The sequence below is a fragment of the Trachypithecus francoisi genome, unplaced genomic scaffold (assembly GCF_009764315.1).
Source record: "Trachypithecus francoisi isolate TF-2019V2 unplaced genomic scaffold, Tfra_2.0 Lachesis_group8, whole genome shotgun sequence".
Classification (NCBI taxonomy): Eukaryota; Metazoa; Chordata; class Mammalia; order Primates; family Cercopithecidae; genus Trachypithecus; species Trachypithecus francoisi.
The window spans coordinates 12,445,971-12,469,116 of NW_022681473.1; the positions used below are offsets into that span (position 1 = coordinate 12,445,971).

The following is a 23,146-nucleotide window of genomic DNA, read 5'->3' on the forward strand; positions in this document are numbered from 1 at the left end:
AATAGCCCAAGTCTAATGGCTAAGTCCCATCTCTCTCTCTTTCGTAAAAGGAAATGATTCCCCTGATGACTGGATTGCTTTCCCTCCCAGCCTCCCAAAATGATTCCCCTGATGACTGGATTGCTTTCCCTCCCAGCCTCCCACAGTCCTGGCCTCACTTGTGGTTCATTTCTCCCCTTGGTGGGCATTTCCTGGAAGATTCTATCCTGTGTATCTGATGGCTGTTCTGTTCCTGCCTGTTCTGTTCTTCTACTGTCTCCTCTGGGTGAACTTGTTGATCTCACACAAGGTTTAAAAATTCATGACTCCCGGGGAAGACGAAATGAGATGGAGCAGAAAATAAGAAGCCATTCCCAATCCTCAGATGGAATGAAGATATTCTTGGCAGAGATGAGCAAGAAACCAGGACAGGGGTCAAGGGGGTAGGTTTCCAGTGCACAGAGATCTGGTTCAGTTCTGCAGCCCCACCTTTATGAGGTACGTGCCCTTGGACAACTTCCTTAACTTCTCTGAGCCTGTTTCCTTGGCTGTATGATGAGGTCACAGTAGAACTTTAAGAGACTTAGGGCTTGGAATACAGAAAAGACAATATTTACATGCTTAGCACACAGCCTGGCATAGAGAAAGCACTCAAGAAATGTTTATGATTATCATTGCATTTTCCTGCCTTCCTTGCAGTTAGATAAGGGCCACATGGCTGGTTCTGTGGGTGGAATTGAGCAGTGCCACTCCCAGTCTGAGTAGTTAGGGGTGGGTGTCAGTTTTGCATTCTCTGTGGGTAGAAATCACACTTGGGATGGAAGAACCAAAAGATGGAAGCAGGCTGGATCTCTGAGTCACCGCATGGAGTCAGCTGCCCTGGAGCTGCTTTTTCTGCAGCGCACTGGGATGTGATAGATAAACCTTGCTGTTTTAAGCCTCTGAGCTTCGGGGTTTTGTTTGTTACTGCAGCATAAGCAAAGAAATGAAGATTTGAGAACTTCTTAGGAAATAAATTAGGATGTGATTCTGTATTAGTCAGCATTCTCCAGCAAAACAGAATGTGCACACACACACACACATATCCGAGAGACACAGAGAGACATATTTATTATATGGAATTGGCTCTGGCTGGGCCAGTGACGCCTGTAATCCCAGCACTTTGGGAGGCTGAAGTGGAGGGTTGCTTGAGCTCCGGATTTCAAGACCAGCCTGAGCAACACAGTGAGACTCCGTCTCTACAAGAAAAAAATTGTTTTTAATTAGCTGGGCATGGTAGCGCGTGCCTGTAGTCCCAGCTACTTGGGAGGCTGAGGGGGGAGGATCACTCGGGCCCTGGAGGTTGAGGCTGCAGTGAGCCATAATTGTGCCATGGCACTCCAGCCTGGGCAACAGAGCAAGACCCCATCTCAAAAAAAAATAAAAAAATAAGGAATTGGCCCACGTGATTATGAAGGCTGGCAAGTCCCAAGATCTTCAGGATGAGTTGGTTGGCAAGCTAACGACCCAAGAGAGCTGATGGCTTAGTTCCAGTGTAAGTCCAAAGGCCTGAGAACTGAGAGAGCTGATGTGGTTCTTGTCTCAAGGCCAGCAGGCTTGAGACTCAGGAAGAGCCAATGTTCCCAGGCCAGTCTGAAGGCAGGATAAAAGCCCGTGTCTCAGTTTGAAGGCAGCCAGACAGGAAGAATTTCCTTTCACTCGGGAAAGTGTCTTTTTGTTGTATTCAAACCTTGAGCTGATTACATGAAGCCCACCCCTGTTAGGGGGACAGACTGCTTTACTCAGTCTACCAATTTAACTGTCAATTTTATCCAAAAACATCCTCACAGAAACACCCAGAAGAATACATATCCTCGATCACATATCCAGGTACCCACTCACCCAGACAAATTGAGACACAAATTAACTGTCACATTCAGGCATATGAAACTCACTGTTAGCAGACAGATGAGAGGCCTACTGAAATTTTGAGAAAACAGTAATGCCCAAAAAACCATGACTTTTTTTTTTTTTTTTTTTTTTTTAGAGAAAGGGTCTTGCTCTGTCACCCAGGCTGGAGTGTAGTGGCGCAATCATAGCTCACTGTGGCCTCAACCTCCTGGACTCAAGAGATGCTCCTGCCTCAGCCTCCCAAGTCGTTGGAACTACAGGCATGAGCCACCGCCCCTGGCCATGAGCCTGGTCTTTAAAAAGACGTTGACTGTTTGAAACTTAAAACTTCCATGGGCAGGAAGTGGGACGACCCTCAAGGAGGGCGGAACACACAATCCCTGCTTCAGATATGATTAAGGAAGGTAAGGTAGGGGAAAAAGAGCCTCAAATGAGGGAGCGAAGTGGCCCTGAGAGCAGTAATGAAGGTAGTTCCTTCCAGAAACTTCCCTACCCCTCCACAAGGTCTGCCCAGCAGGCCCCAGCTCCCACTTCCCGGGGTATCTTTACTGTGGTTATCCTGCCCCTGCCCCTACTCCGCCTTTGTGTATGGCATGGGGGTGGGGAGGGGGAAGCAGGTAACTTGCCTTTTTTTTTTTTGATCTAGAGTCTCGTTCTGTCACCAAGACTGGAGTGCAGTGGCACAATCTCGGCTCACTGCAACCTCCACCTCCCAGGCTCAAGTGATTCTTGCGCCTCAGCCTCACGAGTAGCTGGGATTACAGGTGTGCACCACCACACCTGGCTGAATTTTATATTTTTTAGTAGAGATGGGGTTTCTCCATGTTGGTCAGGCTGGTCTCAAACTCCTGTCCTCAAGTGATCCACCTACCTTGGACTCCCAAAGTGCTGGGATTACAGGTGTGAGCCACTGTGCCCAACAGGTAACTTTTTAAATTTATTTTTATTTGTTGAGACGGAGTCTCACTCTGTCACCCAGGCTGGAGTGCAGTGGCAATCTTGGCTCACTGCAACATCTGCTTCCTGGGTTCAAGCGATTCTCCTGCCTCAGCCTCCTGAGTAGCTGGGATTACAGGCGTGCACCACCACACCTGGCCAATTTTTTTTGTATATTTACTAGAGACATGGCTTCATTGTGTTGGCCAGGCTGGTCTTGAACTCCTGACCTTAGGTGATCCACCGCCTTGGCCTCCCAAAGTGCTGGGATTACAGGCATAAGCCACTGTGCCTGGCCCCCAACAGGTAACTTTTTAAAATTCCTACATCTCTGGACCAAAAAGGGCCACCTCTAGACCTCATAAAGAGACCCCAGGGCAGCCCATGAGACCCTGGCTGGAGGCAGGAGCTGCGCATCACTCTGGGTTTTCTCTCTTGGAAAGGGATTTCATTTTGTTTGTGGTGTGTAGGAAGAAGAGCGAATCCAACGTGGTACAAGGAAACCAGCAGAACAGACTGTGGTAGAGACTTAAGGCTCAGCCAGATCTGCTTCTCTTCTCCTTCCTGGGTACCAGGGAGAACCACACCTGCCAGGCTCCTTGCAGTTCCACAGGAACATGTGACTGGCTGTGGCCCAAGGGCTCTGAGAAGTGTCACGTGTTGCTTCCGAGTTGCAAGCAAATGTGAGTTACCCGCACTTTCACATTCCCTTTAGTAGCAACCGTGGAGACCACATGTTGAGATTGCAGAGCCTGGATCCCTGGGCCGCCGCAAAAAGGAGCTGTCCTGAACAGCTGCCCGATTCACATTGGACTTGGCACAAATGCGAAATAAGCCTTGCGCTGTTAAGTCGCTGAGATTTGGGGGTTTATTTATCATCAGAGTCTAGCCTAACGTGACTAGTACACCTTTCTATTAGAAAGATAGTGGCTAACTATATCATGCATAGGAGGGAGAGGAAACATCTAGAGAGGATGGTAAGTATGGGGTTTTAAGAGAATCTTGTGGCTGGGTGCAGTGGCTCAGGCCTATAATCCCAGCAATTTGGGAGGCTGAGGTGGGAGAACTGCTTGAGGCCAGGAGTTGGAGACCAACTTGGCCAACATAGCAAGACCCTGTCTCAAATTTAAAATTTTAAAAAGTTAATAATAATAATTTTTTAAAAGCCCAGGCATGGTGGCTCACGCCTATAATCCCAGCACTTTGGGAGGCCAAGGCGGGTGGATCACGAGGTCAGGAGTTCAAGACCAACCTGGCCAACATGGTGAAAGCCCGTCTCTACTAAAAATACAAAAATTAGCCAGGCGTGGTGGCAGGCGCCTGTTATCCCAGCTACTCAGGAGGTTGAGGCAGGAGAATCGCTTGGACCCGGGGGACAGAGGTTGCAGTGAGCCGAGATAGTGCCACTGCACTCCAGGCTGGGTGACAGAGTGAGACTCCATCTCAAAAAATTAATTAATTAAAAAAAAAAAAAAAGGCCAGGCACAGTGGCTCACGCCTGTAATCCCAGCACTTTGGAAGGCCGAAGTGGGCGGACTGCTTGAGTCCATAAGTTTGAGACCAGACTGGGCAACATGGTAAACACAAAATTAGCTGGGCGTTGTGGCACAAGCCTGTGGTTCCAGCTACTTGGGAGGCTGAGATGGGAGAATCACCTGAGCCTGGAAGGTTGAGGCTACAGTGAACCAAGACCTCGCCATTGCACTCCAGCCTGGTCAACACAGTGAGACCCTGTCTCAGAAAAAAAAAAAGAGAATCTCATAAAACACTAAAAACATTTTCCACTAACTTGTTGAGTCTCATTAACAACTTCCATTAGCAACAGATGTCAATGGTCTTGGATCCAGCACAGGCAGCTTCATAAAGAGCCTCTACTTTCATTTATTTCATCAGTCAATTAGTCAGTCAATGAACATTTAATGAGCACCAACTATGTGCCAGGCGCTGTGCTAAAACATGGAACAGAATGGAACGTAATGTATGTATGGTCCTTATCCCCCATGGAACTAGTAGTAGGAGAGAGTTACACAAAATCTCTCTCTCTGGGCTGGGCTCGGTGGCTTATGCCTATAATCCCAGCACTTTGGGAGGCTGAGGCAGGTGGATTGCCTGAACTCGGGAAATCAAGACCAGCCTGGGCAACATGGTGAAAGCCCATCTCTAACAAACAAACAAGCAAAACAACAACAACAACAAAAAAGCAGCCAGGTGTGGTGGTGTGCGCCTATGGTCCCAGCTACTTGGGAGGCTGAAGTGGGAGGATTGCTTGAGCATGGGAGGTGGAGGTTGCAGTGAGCTGAGACTGCAGCATTACACACCAACTTGGGTGACCCATCAAAAAAAAATTTTTTTAATGCCACCGTGCCTGGCCTTAAATAAATAAATAATCTCTCTGTGCTAACCCAAGGGGCGTGTAGGGTAACAGTACAACCATGCTTACTGGAGGCCAATGTGCCTGAGTTCCAATTCCAGTTATTTCCATGTAATGTGCTTGCTTAGCACAGTCTCTCTCTCTGTCTCTCTCTCTCTCACACACACACACATATAAAGGCACAAAACAAAAATCAGACAAGTAAGATTCAAATGCAGGTCTGGCTGACTCCAAAGCCTGCAAACTTAGCCGCAATGCAATGCTGCCTGTCCAATGGCCAGGTCACAGTGCTATGTGCTTTATCCACACAGTGCCAAAAGCATTGTCCATCTTTCATTTTTCTTTTCTCTTTTTTTTTTTTTTTTTGAGACGGAGTCTCGCTCTGTCTCCCAGGCTGGAGTGCGGTGGCGCGATCTCCACTCACTGCAAGCTCTGCCTCCTGGGTTCATGCCATTCTCCTGCCTCAGCCTCCTGGGTAGCTGGGACTGTAGGTGAGTGCCGCCAGGCTCGGCTAATTTTTGTATTTTTAGTAGAGATGGGATTTCACCATGTTGGCCAGGATGGTCTCTATCTCTTGAACGCGTGATCCTCCTGCCTCGGCCTCCCAAAGTGCTGGGAATATAGGTGTGAGCCACCACGTCCAGCCCTGTCTTTGTCCATATTTCATTTTTCTTGAGACGGAGTCTCACTCTGTTGCCCAGGCTGGAGTGCAGTGGCATGATCTCAGCTCACTGCAACCTCCACCTCCCAAGTTCAAGCGATTTCAGGCTAATTTTTATATTTTCAGTAGAGATGGGGTTTCACCATGTTGGTCAGGCTGGTCTTGAACTCCTGACCTCAAGTGATCCACCCACCTCGGCCTCCCAAAGTGCTGGGATTACAGGCGTGAGCCACTGTGCCCGGCCACGTTGTCCATATTTTATAGATGTGTACACAAAGGCTCAGAGATGTGAAGATGCTTGTGTAAGGTCACACAGCATGTCAGCCAAGGAGCCAGGGCTCAATGCTAGGATGGTCTCATTCTCACCTGGTGAGTTCCACTTCAGAATGTGCCATTTTCTTGTAAAAACCTTCTCCCATTGGTCCCTGGCACCTGATTCAAGAAAGCATATAGGACAGGCCCCGCACTTAGTAAAGATTCAAAAGTTTATTATGATGGTGGAAATCAATGCTGCTTGACCTTACTTCTGACTCCCCACCACTGGGGCATGGGATGGGACTATACTTCTGGGCTCCCTGTGGGGCTATGTGACCAGTTCTGGCCAAACGGTTGTGAGCAATAGTGAAGAAAGAGTGTCACATCCAGGACAAGCATTTAACTGCCACCGTGCGACCCTCCAGAGCTCTCATTTCCTTTTGTTAGGGACTGAACTGTGTCCCACTACAAATATATATGTTGAAGCCCTAGCCCTCCCCCGATGTGATCACTGGAGATGGGGCCTTTAAGGAGGCGATTAAAGTTAAATGAGGTCATAGGGCAGAGCCCTGACCCAATAGAACTGATGTCCTCAGAGGAGGAGATGCTGGAGCTCTCTTCCTGCCATGTGAGGACATGGCCAGAAGGCTGCGAGCCAGGAGGAGGGCCTTCACTAGGAAGCAAGCCCTGCTGACATCCCGATCCTGGGCTTTCCAGCCTCCAGAATCGCGAGAAAATTTCCAGGCTGGATGTGGCGTCTCACATCTGTAATTTTCAGCACTTTGGGAGGCCGAGGAGGGAGGATCACTTGAGCCCAGGAGTTCAAGACTAGCTTGGGCAATGTATTAGTCTGTTCTCATGCTGCTAATAAAGATGTACCCAAGGCTGGGTAATTTATAAAGGAAAGAGGTTTAACTGACTCACAGTTCCACACGGCTGGGGAGGCCTCACAATCATGGCTGAAGGCGAATGAGGAGCAAAGTCACGTCTTACATGGTGGCAGGCAAGAGAGCTTGGGGAATTCCCCTTCATAAAACAATCAGATATCCTTAGACTTATTCGCTACTATGAGAAAAGCACAGGAAAGACCCGCCCCCATGATGTAATTACCTCCCACTGGGTCCCTCCCATGACATGTGGGAATTATGTTGTAAGAGCTACAATTGAAGATGAGATTTGGGTGGGGACATAGCCAAACTATATCAGGCCACATAGTGAGACCCCATCTTCGCAAAATTAGCCAGGTGTGATGGTGCCGGCTACTTGGGAGGCTGAGGCAGGAGGATCACTTGGGCCCAGGAGATGGAGACCAGCCTAGTCAACAAAGGGAGACTCCATCTCTACAAAAAATAAAATAATTAGCTGGACCTGGTGGTCCCAGCTGCTCAGGAGGCTGAGCTGAGAGGACTGTTTGAGCCCAGAAGGTTGAGGCTGCAGTGAGCCATGATCACACCACATGACTCCAGCCTGGGTGACAGGGTTAGACCCTTTCTCTGAAAAAACATTTTTTTTAAACTTTAAAAATTTAAAGTTATAGCTTTAAATTCAAGTAACCAACACACTGAACCCCTTTTCTCAGGAAAAGGCCATACAGCAGAGGGGTTAAGCAGGCTGGCCATGCAACTAGGCTGCCTGGCTCCAAGCCCCACCTCCCCCACTAACCAGCTGAGCCACGTTGGGCAAGTCTCATGACTTTTCTGCACCTCAGTTTCTCAGTTCAAGGGGGGCTGACAAGAGTGCCTTTGTTCTTTATTATGAGAAAGAAAGGAGATAAATTAGAAGCATGCTTCACACACAATAAGCGCATATTATTAGTCTCAGGATAAGACTAAGGAAGATACTGATTGGCTAAAGGAGGCATTGTCTTGGGTGTCTTCCTGACACTGACTGGGACACAGAGCATGTGACCCCAGTTTCCTGAACCTCCCAAGGCACTATGGATGATAGATGTGGCAGGGATGTCCAGTATGGATTTTTGAGACCTGAACTTAAGCACACGTCACTGCAACAAAGCATTACCTCTGCATATTGATGACCTCTTTTTTTTTTTTTTTTTGATGGAGTCTCACTCACTCTGTTGCTCAGGCTGGAGTGCAGTGGTACGATCTCAGCTCACAGCAATGTCCGCCTCCCGAGTTCCAGTGATTCTCCTGCTTCAGCCTCCGAGTAGCTGAGTTAACAAGTGCCCACCATCACGCACGGCTACCTTTTGTATTTTTAGTACAGAGAAGGTTTCACTATGTTGGCCAGGCTGGTCTCAAACTCCTGACCTCAAGTGATCTGCCCGTCTTGGCCTCCCAAAGTGCTGGGATTATAGGCATGAGCCACCACGCCCGGCTTTGACAACCATTTTTTATGTGACAAACTGATAAGTACTCAAAGAAGGCAGTTAAAATCTTTTGCTGTCTCCACCCACATGCATATAGCTTTGGCATTCTCAATCCTGGTTAATATCAAAGTTCAAAAAGAACTTTGTCTTTTGATGAAGATTTTCATCTTCATTTTTGATATAAATGACATCAAACTGAGCATCCTTTTATTACAGCCTAGTCACAATCAGTTCCATTTTTCTCAGTGAGGAACTGATTTTTAAACATGAATTTTTGTAACTCAGACTACTTTTACTCGCGCTTTATTTTCACTTATTTTTTTTTTTCCCCAAGACAGAGTATTCCTGTGTCGTCCATGCTAAAGTGCAGTGGTGTGATCTCGGCTCACTGCAACTTCCGCCTCCTGGGTTCAAGCAGTTCTCCCTGCTTCAGCCTCCTGAGTAGCTTGGATTATAGGTGCATGCCACCACACGTGGCTAATTTTTGTATTTTTTAGTAGAGATGGGGTTTTGCCAGTTGGCCAGGCTGGTCTTTGAACGCTGGACCTCAAATGATCCACCCGCCTTGGCCCCCCAAAGTGCTGGGATTACAGGGGTGAGCCACCGCACCCCGCCAAATATTTTTAAAAAATTTATGTGAGACAGGGTCTTGCTCTGGCACTCAGGCTGGAGTGCAGTGGCGCAACTACAGCTCTCTACAGTCTGGATCTCCTGGGCTCAAGCGATCCTCCCACCTCAGCCTCTGGAGTAGCTGGGACTATAGCCATGTGCCACCACGCCCAGTTAATACATTTTTAAAATTTTTTGTAGAGACATGCTTTTGCCATGTTGCCCAGATTGATCTTGAACTCCTGGGCTCAAATGATCCACCTGTCTTGGCCTCCCAAAGTGCTGAGATTATAGGGGTGAGCCACTGTGCTCAGCCTAAACATTTCAAAAAAATTAAATAACTCGTCGTAGTTGTTTTACATTTGTTTTTATAGTCACAGACATGTTTTCGTTTGTTTTTTTTTTGAGGTGGAGTCTTGCTCTGTCACCCAGGCTGAAGTTCAGTGGTATGATCTCAGCTCACTGCAACTTCCGACTCCCTGGTTCAAGCAATTCTCCTGCCTCAGCCTCCCGAGTAGCTGGGATTTACAGGCATGTGCCACCACGCCCAGCTAATTTTTGTATTTTTTTTTTAGTAGAGATGGGGTTTCACCATGTTGGCCAGGACGGTCTCGACCTCCTGACCTTATGGTCTGCCCACCTCAGCCTCCCAAAGTGCAGAGATTACAGGTGTGAGCCACCACGCCCGGCCACAGATATGTTTTTTGATGAGATGCCAAACAATCCAATAGGAAAATAAGTTTCTAAAAATAAATGATGGGGAAAAAATAAAATAAAATAAAAATGATGGGGGATGGGCAGGGTGGCTCATGCCTGTAATCCCAGCACTTTGGGAGGCCAAGGCGGGCAGATCACTAGAGGTCAGGAGTTGGAGACCAGCCTGGTCAACATGGTGAAACCCCATCTCTACTAATAATACAAAAAAAAAAAAAATTTAGCTGGGCGTGGTGGTGTGCACCTGTAGTCCCAGCTACTCGGAAGACTGAGGCAGGAGAATCACTTGAATGCAGGAGGCAGAGGTTGCAGTGAGCTGAGATTGGGCCACTGCACTCTAGCCTGGGCGACAGAGTGAAACCGTCTCAAAAAAATAAAAATGAAATAAATAAATAAATGATGGGGCTGAGGCAGAGGCTCAGGCCTGTAATCCCAGCACTTTGGGAGCCCAGGGAGGAAGGATCCCTTGAGCCCAGGAGTTTAAGGTCAGCCTGGGCCACACAGTAAGATCTTGTCTCCACAAAAAAAAATGTGTTTTAATTAGCAAGGTGTGGTAGTGTGTGCCTGTGGTCCCAACTACATGGGAGGTGGAGGTGGGAGGATCACTTGAGCCCAGGAGTTGGAGGCTCAGTGAGCTATGACCATGCCACTGCACTCCAGCCTGGGTGACGTAGTGAGATACTATAAGAAGGGCAGGGCAGGGAAGAAGGGCAGGGCAGGGCAGGGGGGAAGGGAAGAGGGAAGGGAAGGGAAGAGGGAAGGGAAGAGAAGGGGGAGGGAAGTCAATAGGGGAGGGAAGAGGTGAGGGAAGCAAGGGAAGAGGGAAGGGAACAGGAGAGGGAAGAGGGGAGGGAAGGGAAGAGGGGAGGGAAGGGAGGGGAGGGGAGGGGAGGGGAGGGAAGAGAAGAGAAGGGAAGGGGAGAAGGAGAGGAGGGAGAGGAGAGGAGAAAGACAAGGTAGAAATATTTCCAAACACATGTGGCAAAGGACTGGTATGTAAGATATACAAAGAATGACCACAGCTGGATGCAGTGGCTCACACCTGTGATCCCAGCACTTTGGGAGACAGATTGCTTGAGCTCTAGGAGTTTGAGACCAGCCTGGGCAACATGGCAAAACCTGGTGATATGGTTTTAATTTGTGTCCCCACCCAAATCTCCTGTTGAATTGTAATCCCCAGTGTTGGAGGAAGTGATTGGATCATGGGGGTGGGTTTCCCCCTTGCTGTTCTTGTGATAGTATGTTCTCATGAGATCTGGTTGTTTAAAAGTATGTAGCACCTCTTTCTTCACTCTCTTCCTCCTTCTCTGGCCATGTAAGACGTGCCTGCTTCCCCTTCACCTTCTGCCATGATGGTAATTTTCCTGAGGTCTTCCAAGCCATGCTTCCTGTACAGCTTGCAGAACTGTGAGTCAATTAAACCTCTTTTTTCCTTTTCCTTTTTTTTTGAAATGTAGTCTCACTCTGTTGCCAGGCTGGAGTGCAGTGGCGCGATCTTGGCTCACTGCAACCTCCGCCTCCCAGGTTCAAGCGATTCTCCTGCCTCAGCCTCCCGAGTAGCTGGGACTACAGGGGTGTGCCACCACACCCAGCTAATAGGATAGACAAAACCAGAGATAAAGTTGTCTGGAGCTGGGAGGTGTGGTGGGGCACGGGGATGGAGCAGGAGGGAACTTTCTGGGGTGATGGCAATTTTTCCATTTCAGTAAGAGCCTGGTGTAAGCCTTTGTCAAAATTCAGCAAACATACACTTAAGATGTGTGAATTTCATTGTATGTAAATTTTACAGCAAAAGAATAAACTTAAAATATTGAATTCTAGTTAATTACATTGTGAAGCTTTTAGCGAGAGGGCTCTGATGTCTGTAATTTGCTTTGAAATGTACCAAAAAGGAGATGGATTAATGGGTGGAGGGCGGGATGGAAAGATAAACTGATAAGAGCCCAGCAGAGTAAAAAATTAAGGGTAGGCTGGTGCAGTAGCTCATGCCTGTAATCCCAGCACTTTGAGAGGCAGAAATAGGGGGATGGGTTGAGCCCAGGAGTTCGAGACCAGCCTGGGCAACATGGTAAAACTCCAGGTGTGGTGGTATATGCCTGTAGTCCCAGCTACTTGGAGGCTGAGATGGGAGGATCGCTTGAGCCCAGAAGGTTGAGGCTGCAATGAGCTGTGATCACTATCCTGGGTGAGAGTGAGACCCTGTCTCAAAAAAAAAAAAAAAAAAGTTAAGGGTAGAATCTAGGTGGAGGCTATACCAGTGCTCACTGTAAAACTCTTTCAACTTCAGCTGTATGTTTGAAACTTTTTTTTTTTTTGAGACGGAGTCTCGCTCTGTCGCCCAAACTGGAGTGCAGTGGCCGGATCTCAGCTCACTGCGAGCTCCGCCTTTCGGGTTCACGCCATTCTCCTGCCTCAGCCTCCCGAGTAGCTGGGACTATAGGCGCTCGCCATCTCGCCCGGCTAGTTTTTTGCATTTTTTTAGTAGAGACGGGGTTTCACCGTGTTAGCCAGGATGGTCTCGATCTCCTGACCTCGTGATCCGCCCGTCTCGGCCTCCCAAAGTGCTGGGATTACAGGCTTGAGCCACCGCGCCCAGCCTGTTTGAAACTTTTTGTAGTAAAATGTTAAAAAAAACTTCGACAACATTGAATGTATTTGTTTTTAGAGTTTTAATTTTGGCACGAGACACTATTGATGAGATTTTTTCATTTATAGTTGTCATATAAAGTTTCCTTTTAAAAGTAATTCATTTAAATAAAAAAGGGGCTCTAGTTAAGAAAAGAGACTAAGTATCAGTATAAATGGTCACAGATTCCGCAGTGCTCATGAAGGCAATGAGTGAACGGAGTAAGTCTGGGAGGATGAGTAGGGAGTTGGGAACACCACCATCTCTAGGGCAACCTGGGTTTAAATTTCAGCCTGCTGCCTCCCAGCGGTGTGACCTTGGACAAGCCTCATGTAGGAAATGGGATGATACAATCTCCGAAGGGAGGTCTGTGAGTATGAATGAGAGAACCCAGGGAGAGCGTAGTTTGGAGGCCTCAGTAAGCGGCACCTCCCTCGCACTGAGGGGAGAAAGGCAGAGGACATTCCCTTCTGGGAAAACAGTTTCAAGAATACAACTGGGGCAGGGAGTAGATGTGTGTGCACTGGGGCTAGGCAGTGGGAGAGAGTCAAAGATGGCCCACCAGACTGAATGGGGAGTAAGGAAGCAGAAAGAGCCAGTACAGAGCACCCACACAGTCACTTAGATGGCCAACTATTTCTGCTTCTCCAGCACATCCTCCTCATGAGAAATGTAATGCCCACCCTCAGTGGGGGTGGACGGATCTTGGAGCCCCAGGCTCCAGGACTATGTGATGCAGCTTCTATTTCCTGGAGCACACCTGGGTTTGGGAGTTTGCTTCTTTTTTTTTTGAGAGCAGAGTCTCGCTGTGTCGCCCAGGCTGGAGTGCAGTGGCGCGATCTCGGCTCACTGCAAGCTCCGCCTCCCGGGTTCTCGCCATTCTCCCGCCTCGGCCTCCAAGTAGCTGGGACTACAGGCACCTGCCACCGCGCCCGGCTAGTTTTTTGTATTTTTAGTAGAGACGGGGTTTCACCGTGTTAGCCAGGAGGGTCTCGATCTCCTGACCTCGTGATCCACCCGCCTCGGCCTCCCAAAGTGCTGGGATTACAGGCTTGAGCCACCGCGCCCGGCCGGGAGTTTGCTTCTTTTAACATCCCAGGTCTTCCAGAAGCCTGGGCAGAGAACCAAGAACTCTCCACTTTGCACAAGAGAGACAGACCTAATTCATTAAAACTCTTCTCCCCAGCCACAGGGCATCCAGCCACCTGGAAAGCGGGACTAATCCTTCAGGCACACTGAACTTGGGAGGGGAAAAAATCTGTCATCACAGCGGGAGGCCCAAGACGCCTCTGACTCCTGCACCCATATAGCTCTCACTGTTAGGAAGGTTTACTCTGAGTTCTGAAATCAGATGGATCCATCAACTGATTTTTTTTTTTTTTTTTACTTTTTTTTTTTTTTGAGATGGAGCCTCACTCTGTTGCCCGCCCAGGCTGGAGTGCAGTGGCGTAATCTTGGCTCACTGCCACCTCTGCCTCCCGGGTTCAGGCCATTCTCCTGCCTCAGCCTCCAGAGTAGCTGGGACTACAGGTGTGCACCACCATGCCCGGCTAACTTTTTGTATTTTTAGTAGAGATGGGGTTTCATGGGGTTTGACCAGACTGGTCTTGAACCCCTGGCCTCAAGCAATCTGCCTGCCTTGGCCTCCCAAGGTGCTGGGATTACAGGCATGAACCATACTCGTTTCTTAAACAATTAGGAACACCCTCTATATGCCAAGGGCTGTGCTAGGCACCAGGATATAAAGTCAACAAAAAATAGATCTAGTCCTTCCTTGTCTTCATGGGGCTTAAAATTCTGGTGGGGAGACAGGCATTCATGGGAGAACTACCATATGGATTTAAAATGGAGACCGGGTATGGTGGCTCACATCTGTAATCCCAGCACTTTGCGGGGCTGAGGCAGGTGGATCGCCTGAGCTTAGGAGTTTGAGACCACCCTGGGCAACACGGTGAAACCCTGTCTCTACAAAAATACAAAAATTAGCTGGGCATGGTGGTGGGCACCTGTAGTCCTAGCTACTTGGGAGGCTGAGGCACGAGAATCACTTGAGCCTGGGAGGCGGAGGTTGCAGTGAGCCAAGATCATACTACTGCACTCCAGCCTGGGTGACAGAGCCAGACTCCATCTCAAAAATAAATGAATAAATAAATAAATAAAATGTAGACGTTAGGCCAGGTGCGGTAGCTCGTCTATAAGCCTAGCATTTTGGGAGGCCAAGGCAGGAGGATCACTTAAGCCCAGGAGTTCAAGACCAGCCTGGGCAACATAGTGAGACCCCCATCTCTACAAATAAAAAATAAATAAATTAGCCTACTTGGGAGGCTGAGGTGGGAGGATTACTTGAGTCTGGGAAGTCAAGGCTGCTGTGGGCCACTGTAGGTTAAGAATTTTCATTTTTGTAAGAGCAATGAGCAGCCACAGAAGGGTTTTAAGGAAGTGGAAGACATGTTCAGACCAGGGTATTGAAATTCAAGTGACCCTTGAACAGTAAGTTTGAACTGCATGGGTCCACTTATATACCGATTTTTCTTTTCTTTCGTTTTTTTAGAGACAGGGTTTCATTCCGTTGCACAGGTTGGCATGCAGTGGTGTGATTATTGCTCACTGCAGGCTCAACCCATGGGACTCAAGCAATCTACCCACCTCAGCCTCCCAAGTAGCTGGGACCACAGGTGCGAGCCACCATGCCTAGCTCTTTTTTTTTTTTTTTTTGAGATGCAGTCTTGCTCTGTCGCCCAGGCTGGAGTGCAGTGGTGCGATCTTGGCTCACTGCAAGCTCCGCCTCCTGGGTTCACGACATTCTCCTGCCTCAGCCTCCCGAGTAGCTGGGACTACAGGTGCCCGCCACCACGCCCAGCTAATTTTTTGTAATTTTTTTTTTTTTTTTTTTAGTAGAGACGGTGTTTCACTGTGTTAGCCAGGATGGCCTCGATCTCCTGACCTCGTGATCCGCCCACCTCGGTCTCCCAAACTGCTGGGATTACAGGCGTGAGCCACCGCGCCTGGCTTTTTTTATTATTTTTTTTGAGACAGAGTCTGCTCTATTTATTGCCCAGGCTGGAGTGCAGTGGTGCGATCTCAGCTCACTGCAACCTCCGCCTCCCGGGTTCAAGCGATTCTCCTGCCTTAGCCTCCCGAGTAGCTGAGACTACAGGTGCACACCACCATGCCTGGCTAATTTTTTGTATTTTTAGTAGAAATAGGGCTTCACCATGTTAGCCAGGATGGCCTGGAACTCCTGACCTCAGGTGATCTGCGCACCTCGGCCTCCCAAAGTGCTGGGATTATAGCTGTGAGCCTTCACGCCCGGCCATGCCTAGCTAATTTTTTAAAAAATATTTTTTGTAGAGACAGGGTGTCTCCAGGTTGTCCAAGCTGATCTTGAACTCCTCGACTCAAGCAATCCTCCCAACTCAGCCTCCCAAAGTGCTCGGACTACAGGTGTGAGTCACTGCGTCTGGCCTTATATACCGATTTTCTTTCACCTCCGTCAGCTCTGAGCTCCCATCTTGGCCTCCCAAAGTGCTGGGATTACGGATGTGAACTACTGTGGCTGGCTTATACACAGATTTTCTTCCACCTCTGTCACCCCAAGACAATAAAATCCACCCATTCTCTTCCTCCACCTCCTCAGCCCACTCACTGTGAAGACAACAAAGATGAAGACTTTTACGATGATCCACTTCCACTTAATGAACAATAAATGTATTTCTTCTTCTTTATGATGTTTTTAAGAGACAAGGGTCTGACTCTATTGTCTAGGCTGGAGAGCACTGGTGTGGTCACAGCTCACTGTAGCCTCGACCTCCTGCCCCAGACCCCCAGTAGCTGGGACTACAAGGTGTGCCACTACACTTGCCTAACTTCAAAAATTTTTTTTGTAGAGCTGGGGTCTCATGCTATCTAGACTGGTCTCCAACTCCTACCTTAGCCTCCCAAAGCTAATTACAGGTGTGAGATGCTGTGCCTGGCCTGATTTTCTTAATAGTATTTCTTTTCTCTAGCTAACTCTCTTCTAAGAATACAGTATATAATACATGTAACATAAAATATATGTTAATCAACTGTTTTCAGTAAGGCTTTTCGTCAACAGCAGGCTATTAGTAAAGTTTTTGGAGGATCAAGGTATACGCAGATTTTCGACTATGCTGGGGTTGGCGCCCCAACCCCTGTGTTGTTCAAGGGTTAACTGCACACTCATTTGGGAGCTGCAGGCAGAGAACAGATTCAAGGGAATGCCAGATGATGAAGGCAGATCAGATGGCCGTACTTGTTGTCCATCAGAGAGATGAGAGTACCTTTGACTACAGTGATGGTGCTAGAGACGGGAAGAAGTGATGGACTCAAGAACTATTTTGGAGCTAAGTCAACAGGCCTTGGGTGATAGCCAGAGGGAGAAGGAGCAGCATAGGACAATTCCTAGCTTGAGCAACTGGATGACTGGTGATGCCATTCACCGAGGCTCTTACGACGAGGGAGTTTTTGGTGAATAGAACAGGGAGGGAGGGTGGCCTGGCTGAGTTTGAAGGGTTTTTCAGCCTCTTTCAAAGGAGGAGTCAAGTTGGCAGTTAGATATGCAAGCTGGAGCTCAGAGGAAGATGTGAGAACTGTCCACATATAGGCGGTGATGCTTACCCTGGTATGGGTGAGATCACTAGAGAGAGTATCCAGAGGAGAGAGGAGGCTCCTAGGAGAGCACTGTGAAGAATTCCAAATAGAATGACTGGGAAGAGGATGGTGTGCCTCACAGAGGCAGAAGCATGGCTGGAGAGGCAGAAGGAAACAGAATAATGAAAATCAAGGGAAGTGGAGGTGTCCATAATTGGTCAGAGGCAAAGATAAAATTTTAATAAAGCCTGTTGGATTAGCAACACGGAAGTCACAGGTGACTTTAGTTAGAGATGCTTTCATAGCATAATGAGGTGGAAACATGGATAGATTAAGATAAAGAACGAGTGAGATTTTAAGGAAGTGGAGACAAGTATAGTCAACCCCTTGGAGAAGCTGGATTACGAAGGGGAGGAAAGGAAAAGAAGAGTCAGCCAAACGCGGTGGCTCACGCCTGTAATCCCAGCACTTCGGAAGGCCAAGGCGGGCGGATTACTTGAGGTCGGGAGTTTGAGAACCAGCCTGGCCAACATGGTGAAACCCTGTCTCTACTAAAAATACAAAATTAGTTGGGTGTGGCGGCACACGCCTGTAGTCCCAGCTATTCGGGAGGCTAGGGCAGGAGAACTGCTTGAACCCGGGAGGCGGAGGTTGCAGTGAGCCGAGATTGCACCACTGCACTCCAACCTGGGTGACAGAGTGAGACTCTGTCTCAAAAAAAAAAAGAAACAAACAAACAAATTCTTTCTTTCAGGTGCGGCCATCTGATCTGCCGTCATCTGATCTGCCTTTCTTTGGATTTGACAAAGAAGCCGGGGCTTGGGAGTAGGACTGAGCCCAGTGGGACAGATGAGCATACAAGAGGCAGGCTGCTAGTGACGGTGCGGAACAAGGTAAAGGCAGAACCCAAAGTCCCTGTGTCACAGGAGAATGGGTGTGCAGATGTGGGAAGGTAAGGGAGTTCCTCTCTGAAGGCTTCAATGTCCTCTGATGGAAGTCAGTGAGGTCATCAGAGAATGGAGAGAAGGAAAAGTCACAGGTTTGAGGAATGGGTGAGAGGTTTGACCCAGTCATTGTGGAGCATGGAAGAGCAGACTGGCCAAAGACATACAGCATGTGCAAAGGTCCTGTGTCAGGAGGAATTCTGGAAACAGTGAGGTTGAAAGACTGACTATCTTAGAGGCTGGACCACAGAAACTGAGGGCCTGGCCAAGATGAGGTCTGATACACTAAGATGTGCCAGCGATATCCTATGAGCCTGCTACACTAAGAGGTGCTAGTCAGGATCCAATAGACAATGATGAGGAAATGAAAAAAGCATGAAATCCCCCTTGACTTAACACAGTGAAGGCTTACTTCTCATTCACAAGTAGTTTGCAAGAGTTTAGGTGCCCCTCCTCCTTCGTGTGCCACATTGTCTGGACATGTGGTCTCCGGGATGTCTGCAGCAGGGTAATAGCAGGCTGCAACTCAAGATGTTTCCAAGGACCAGGCCTGGAAGTGGCTTCATTGCTTTCACTTACACTCTATTGGCCGGACCCAATCGCATAGCACCAGCCTTGTTATCAGGGAGGCTCCTTCTTTTTTTTTTTTTTGAAATAGAGTCTCACTTTGTTGCCCAGGCTGGAGTGCAGTGGCACCATCTCAGCTCACTGCAACCTCTGCCTCCTGGGTTCAAGCAATTCTCTTGCCTCAGCCTCCCGAGTAGCTGGGATTACAGGCGCCCGCCACCACACCTGGCTAATTTTTTACATTTTTGGTAGAGACGGGGTTTCACCATATTGGCCGGGCTGGTCTAGAACTCCTGATCTCAAGTGATCTGTCCGCCTCGGCCTCCCAAACTGCTGGGATTACAGGTATTAGCCACCGCACCTGGCCCGGAGAGTCTGCTTCTAATTTCCCACATGCTCAGGGCATTTCCTGGATGCTACAGGAAATGGTCTTTCTATATGCTCAGGAAGAACAAATGGTGTGGCGGGTGGACACCATCATCTCTGCCACAATCCACCCTTCTGTTTGCCAAACCATCAAGTTTTTCTTTTCACTCAGGGAACACACTCACCCTCTTCCCGAGGGACCCAAAGTCCTGTCTAGTCCTTGTATCTGGCTCAAAGCTCAGGGTCTCTGGTGACGTGCAGTAGTCACTTGTCATCCAATGTGGCTCTTCTCAGTCCAGTGAGCCATGACCAAAAAGACAGGCAAGTTGCCCCCCTCACCCCGTGCCACACAGTGGTGGAGCAGGGACAGGACTCAGGGGAGACCCGTTCATTAAATGCCGGTGCTGCTCCCCGGGAGACACTCTCCTTATCCACTCTCCACATGGGCCCTGGCTCTTCTCTCTGGGACATTCCTCCTTTTCCATCACCCTCTCTGGCTACAGCTGAAATGGGAGTGGCAGAGCCTGTCCTCCCTGGGGGCTGAGCACCGTCCCTCCTGCTCATGGATGACTGGAGGCCTAAGAGTTGTTTTATAGCTGGAACTGTCCAAAGGGCTGGCTCCCGGTTCCTTGGCGATACAATTCTTTACATAGTTAGTGTCTAACCTACTTGCTCTGGTCAGTTTTGTGGGCCAGTGGCCAAGCTCACACGTGCCATGTCTTTTCCTAGATCCAGCTCTTAGGTCTAGGAAAGGACGCCTGTTCATCCTTTCTGCCTGGCCTTTCTACTCAATGGCCAGCTTGAGGCTATTTGGAACAATAAATAGGAGGCCCACCTTTAACCTGCCCCTTGTCCTGAGTAATTGCATCTAAGAGAAAAGTTTTACCGGGCTTTTCTTGCCCAGATGAGTCTTATATCTCATCTCTTCCTATTTGGGGTGTAGCAGATTTTCCAACCCTGAAAGACCCTGGGTTTCTGGACTCTATTTCCTTTCATTACTGCTCAAACACCACGTAATCCTCACCTGAGCTCATCCCTTCCTTATAAATCCTCAACAAATATAGCCTACAGTAGCCAAGAGAGATGGCAAGTTTTCTGCTTTCCAACCACGTTGCCTTTGGCTGTCAGCCTGGAAAGCACATGGGATACCCTCCCAAGTTACAGCAGGCAGTAGTTTTACCAAACATTTTGCTAATGCATAACACAGATATCCAACTTTCCAAGGGTCTGACATCAGTTTGTTTGCTTCTGCCCAAGTGCTAAGCCATTGTCACCATAGGTGAGTAACTCAGTCTCTCTGGGCCTGTTTCCTCATTGGTAAAAGGAAGACAATACAAGCAACTTCATCAGACTGCTACAGAATTCAGCAGGACAAGCCATGTATGGTGTTAGCCTAATGTCTGCTCTGGAATAAGTGCTCAGTAAATGTTATTGCTGCTGTTCAAATAGATCAATAGGAATCACGTGTGTTCATGTGCGATTGCTATACTAACTTCACTAGAGTCTGATCTATACTAGGCAGCTGCCTTCTTAAAAATTCAAGGGCCAGGCGCGGTGGCTCACGCCTGTAATCCCAGCACTTTAGGAGGCCGAGGCAGGTGGATCATGAGGTCAGGAGTTTCAGACCAGCCTGGCCAACATGGTGACACCCCGTCTCTATTAAAAATACAAAAATTAGCTGGGCGTGGTGGCGCATGCCTATAATCCCAGCTACTCAGGAGGCTGAGGCCAGAGAATCGCTTGAATCTATAAGGTGGAGGCTGCAGTGAGCCAAGATGGCACCATTGCACTCCAGCCTGGGCAATAAATAGAACAGACTCCATCTCAAAAATTAAAATAAAAATAAAAAATAAAGAAAATCAAATGAGAGATCGACCCATCCAAGGGACAGGATGTTCACTCATGCTGGCCAGTCAGTGATTTTTCTCCATATAAAGCAAATCTACATGGAAAGCTCTGTTGCCATCTGTATCTGTTACCAATTGCTACAATAATGCTGCATAACAAATGACCCCAAAACTTGGTAACTTAAAATAATAAGCATTTCCTTAGCTTAAAAATCTGCGGGTTCACCATTTGGACTGGGTTTAGCTGGGTAATTCTTCTGGTCTTCACTGGGCTCACTTAACTGTCAGCTGGCTTTGGCTGAGGCAACTGGAGTGACTGGGACATACATCTCATCCTCCAGAAGTCTACCAGGGGCAGGTTCTCAGGTGGTGGCAGGGGTACAAGAGCTAAAGGGGAAGTGCTTTCTGAGGCTGTGCTTGCTTCACAATGATTGATATCTCATTGATCAAAGCAATGAGTTGACCCCAGCGTCAGGGCAGAAAGCCCTAAAAGCTACATGGCAAACAGCAAGGACACAGGGTAAGAATCTACCAGACAGACCTGGCTTGGTGGCTCATGCCTGTAATCCCAGTGCTTTGAGAGGCTGAGGTGAGAGCATCGCTTGAAGTTCAAGACCAGCCTGGGCAACAACGCGAGACCCTGTCTCTACAAAATAATTTTTTTTTTTTTGAGATGGAGTCTCCCGCCCAGGCTGGAGTGCATTCGCGTGATCTCGGTTCACTGCAACCTCCACCTCCCAGGTTCAAGCGATTCTCCTACCTCAGACTCCTGAGAAGCTGGGATTACAGGCACGTGCCACCACACCCGGCTAATTTTTTGTATCTTTAGTAAAGACGGGGTTTCACCATGTTGTCCAGGCTGGTCTTGAACTACTGGCCTCGGGATCCGCCCGCCTTGGCCTCCCAAAGTGCTGGGATTACAGGTGTGAGCCACTGCACCAGGCTCAAAATAAACTTTTTAAAAAAAATTAGCTGGGTGTGGTGGCATGCGCCTGCAGTCCTAGCTTCTCGGGAGGCTGAGACAGGAGAATCCCTTGAGCCCAGGAGTTGATCACATCACTGCACTCCAGCCTGGGTGGCAGAGTGAGACCCTGTCTCTATAAAAAAGAAATCTACCAGACAATTGTAACTGATTGCTGAGGGTGAATTCAGAACAAAAGAAGTTATTTCTGTATTAAAGTAGGTGTCTCAGAGCTCAGTGGCCTGCTGTCCTCATCCGTGCTGTGAGGATAGACCTGGCATACAAGGCTAAATGTCCTGCTGTCTGCTCTCACAGGGTCAGTACCTAAGACCCATGGAGAGATCCTTGCGTGCCTTCCATTCACTTCTCTCTTCTTCAGAGGACCTCTGGGGCACGAGCTCTATCTCACTGATCTCCGCATCTTCCGTGTCTGGCACTGGGTGTAGCACATTGTGCTACTGCAGACAACTTCTGCTTAGCAATCAATGAAATAAAGCACAAAGAACAGTGAGTTCCTCAAGGACAGACAAGATGCATTCTTCTCCACCCTCAGCATTTAGTGAAGACCATGACAGTGTCTTTCCAATTAGCTTTTCTTTTTTTCTTTTTTTTTTTTTTGAGATGCAGTTTCACTTGTTGTCCAGGTTGCAGTGCAATGGCGCCATCTCGGCTCACTGCAATCTCCACCTCCCGGGTTCTAGTGATTCTCCTGCCTCCACCTCCTGAGTAGCTGGGATTACAGGCACGTGCCACCAGGCCCGGCTAAATTTTTTTCTATTTTTAGTAGAGACGGGGTTTCACCATGTTGGCCAGGCTGGTCTTGAACTCCTGACCTCAGATGATCCACCCTCCTTGGCCTCCCAAAATGCTGGGATTACAGGCATGAGCCACTGTGCCCAGCCTCCAATTAGATTTCTAAGCATCACTTTTCCTATTTGGACCAAGACAACTACCTGTTTCTGCTTCTGCTGGAAACATAGTATCTAACGCACCATCTATAAATACCTTCTCACCGCTGCATGACTCTGCTGAGAGACGGGAGCCCAGAGAAACAGGTGAGTGAGGGTCCTGCTCAGTATCTAACACACCATCTATACAAACCTTCTCACCGCTGCATGACTCTGCTGAGAGATGGGAGCCCAGAGAAACAGGTGAGTGAGGGTCCTGCTCATAGAGGGCCTGGCCCCAGAACCTTGGGCCTTGGGAGGAACCAGCACCAGTTTGTCAGCAAAGGCACTGGAGCCAGTGGGTGCGATAGAGGTTGTGCAACTCCTCTTGGGATGTGGAATGAGTTCTATGTGGGCTTCCTAACAGGCACATCCAACTCTCAGAGGCAGCCTCCCACTTGGATGGAAAGGACAGCCAGTGATGGGAAGGCCCAGAAAGCATCAGAGCTCATCTCTGCTGCTCAGGGTAAGGAGAAAACCCTTGAAACAGGGCAGAACTTGAGCCCTTCCCTCTGGCTCCCCCTCCAAATCCA

General features: G+C 48.5%; 1 long non-coding RNA gene across 1 annotated transcript; it reads right to left on the reverse strand.

The window, feature by feature from the left end:
• Positions 1-1,063: 1,063 nt before the first annotated feature.
• LOC117081043 lies at positions 1,064-6,906 on the reverse strand. Its single transcript, XR_004436063.1, has 2 exons — positions 6,204-6,906; positions 1,064-1,217 (listed from the first exon to the last, which is right to left on the reverse strand). It is a non-coding gene; the product is annotated as an uncharacterized LOC117081043 (long non-coding RNA).
• Positions 6,907-23,146: the final 16,240 nt, after the last annotated feature.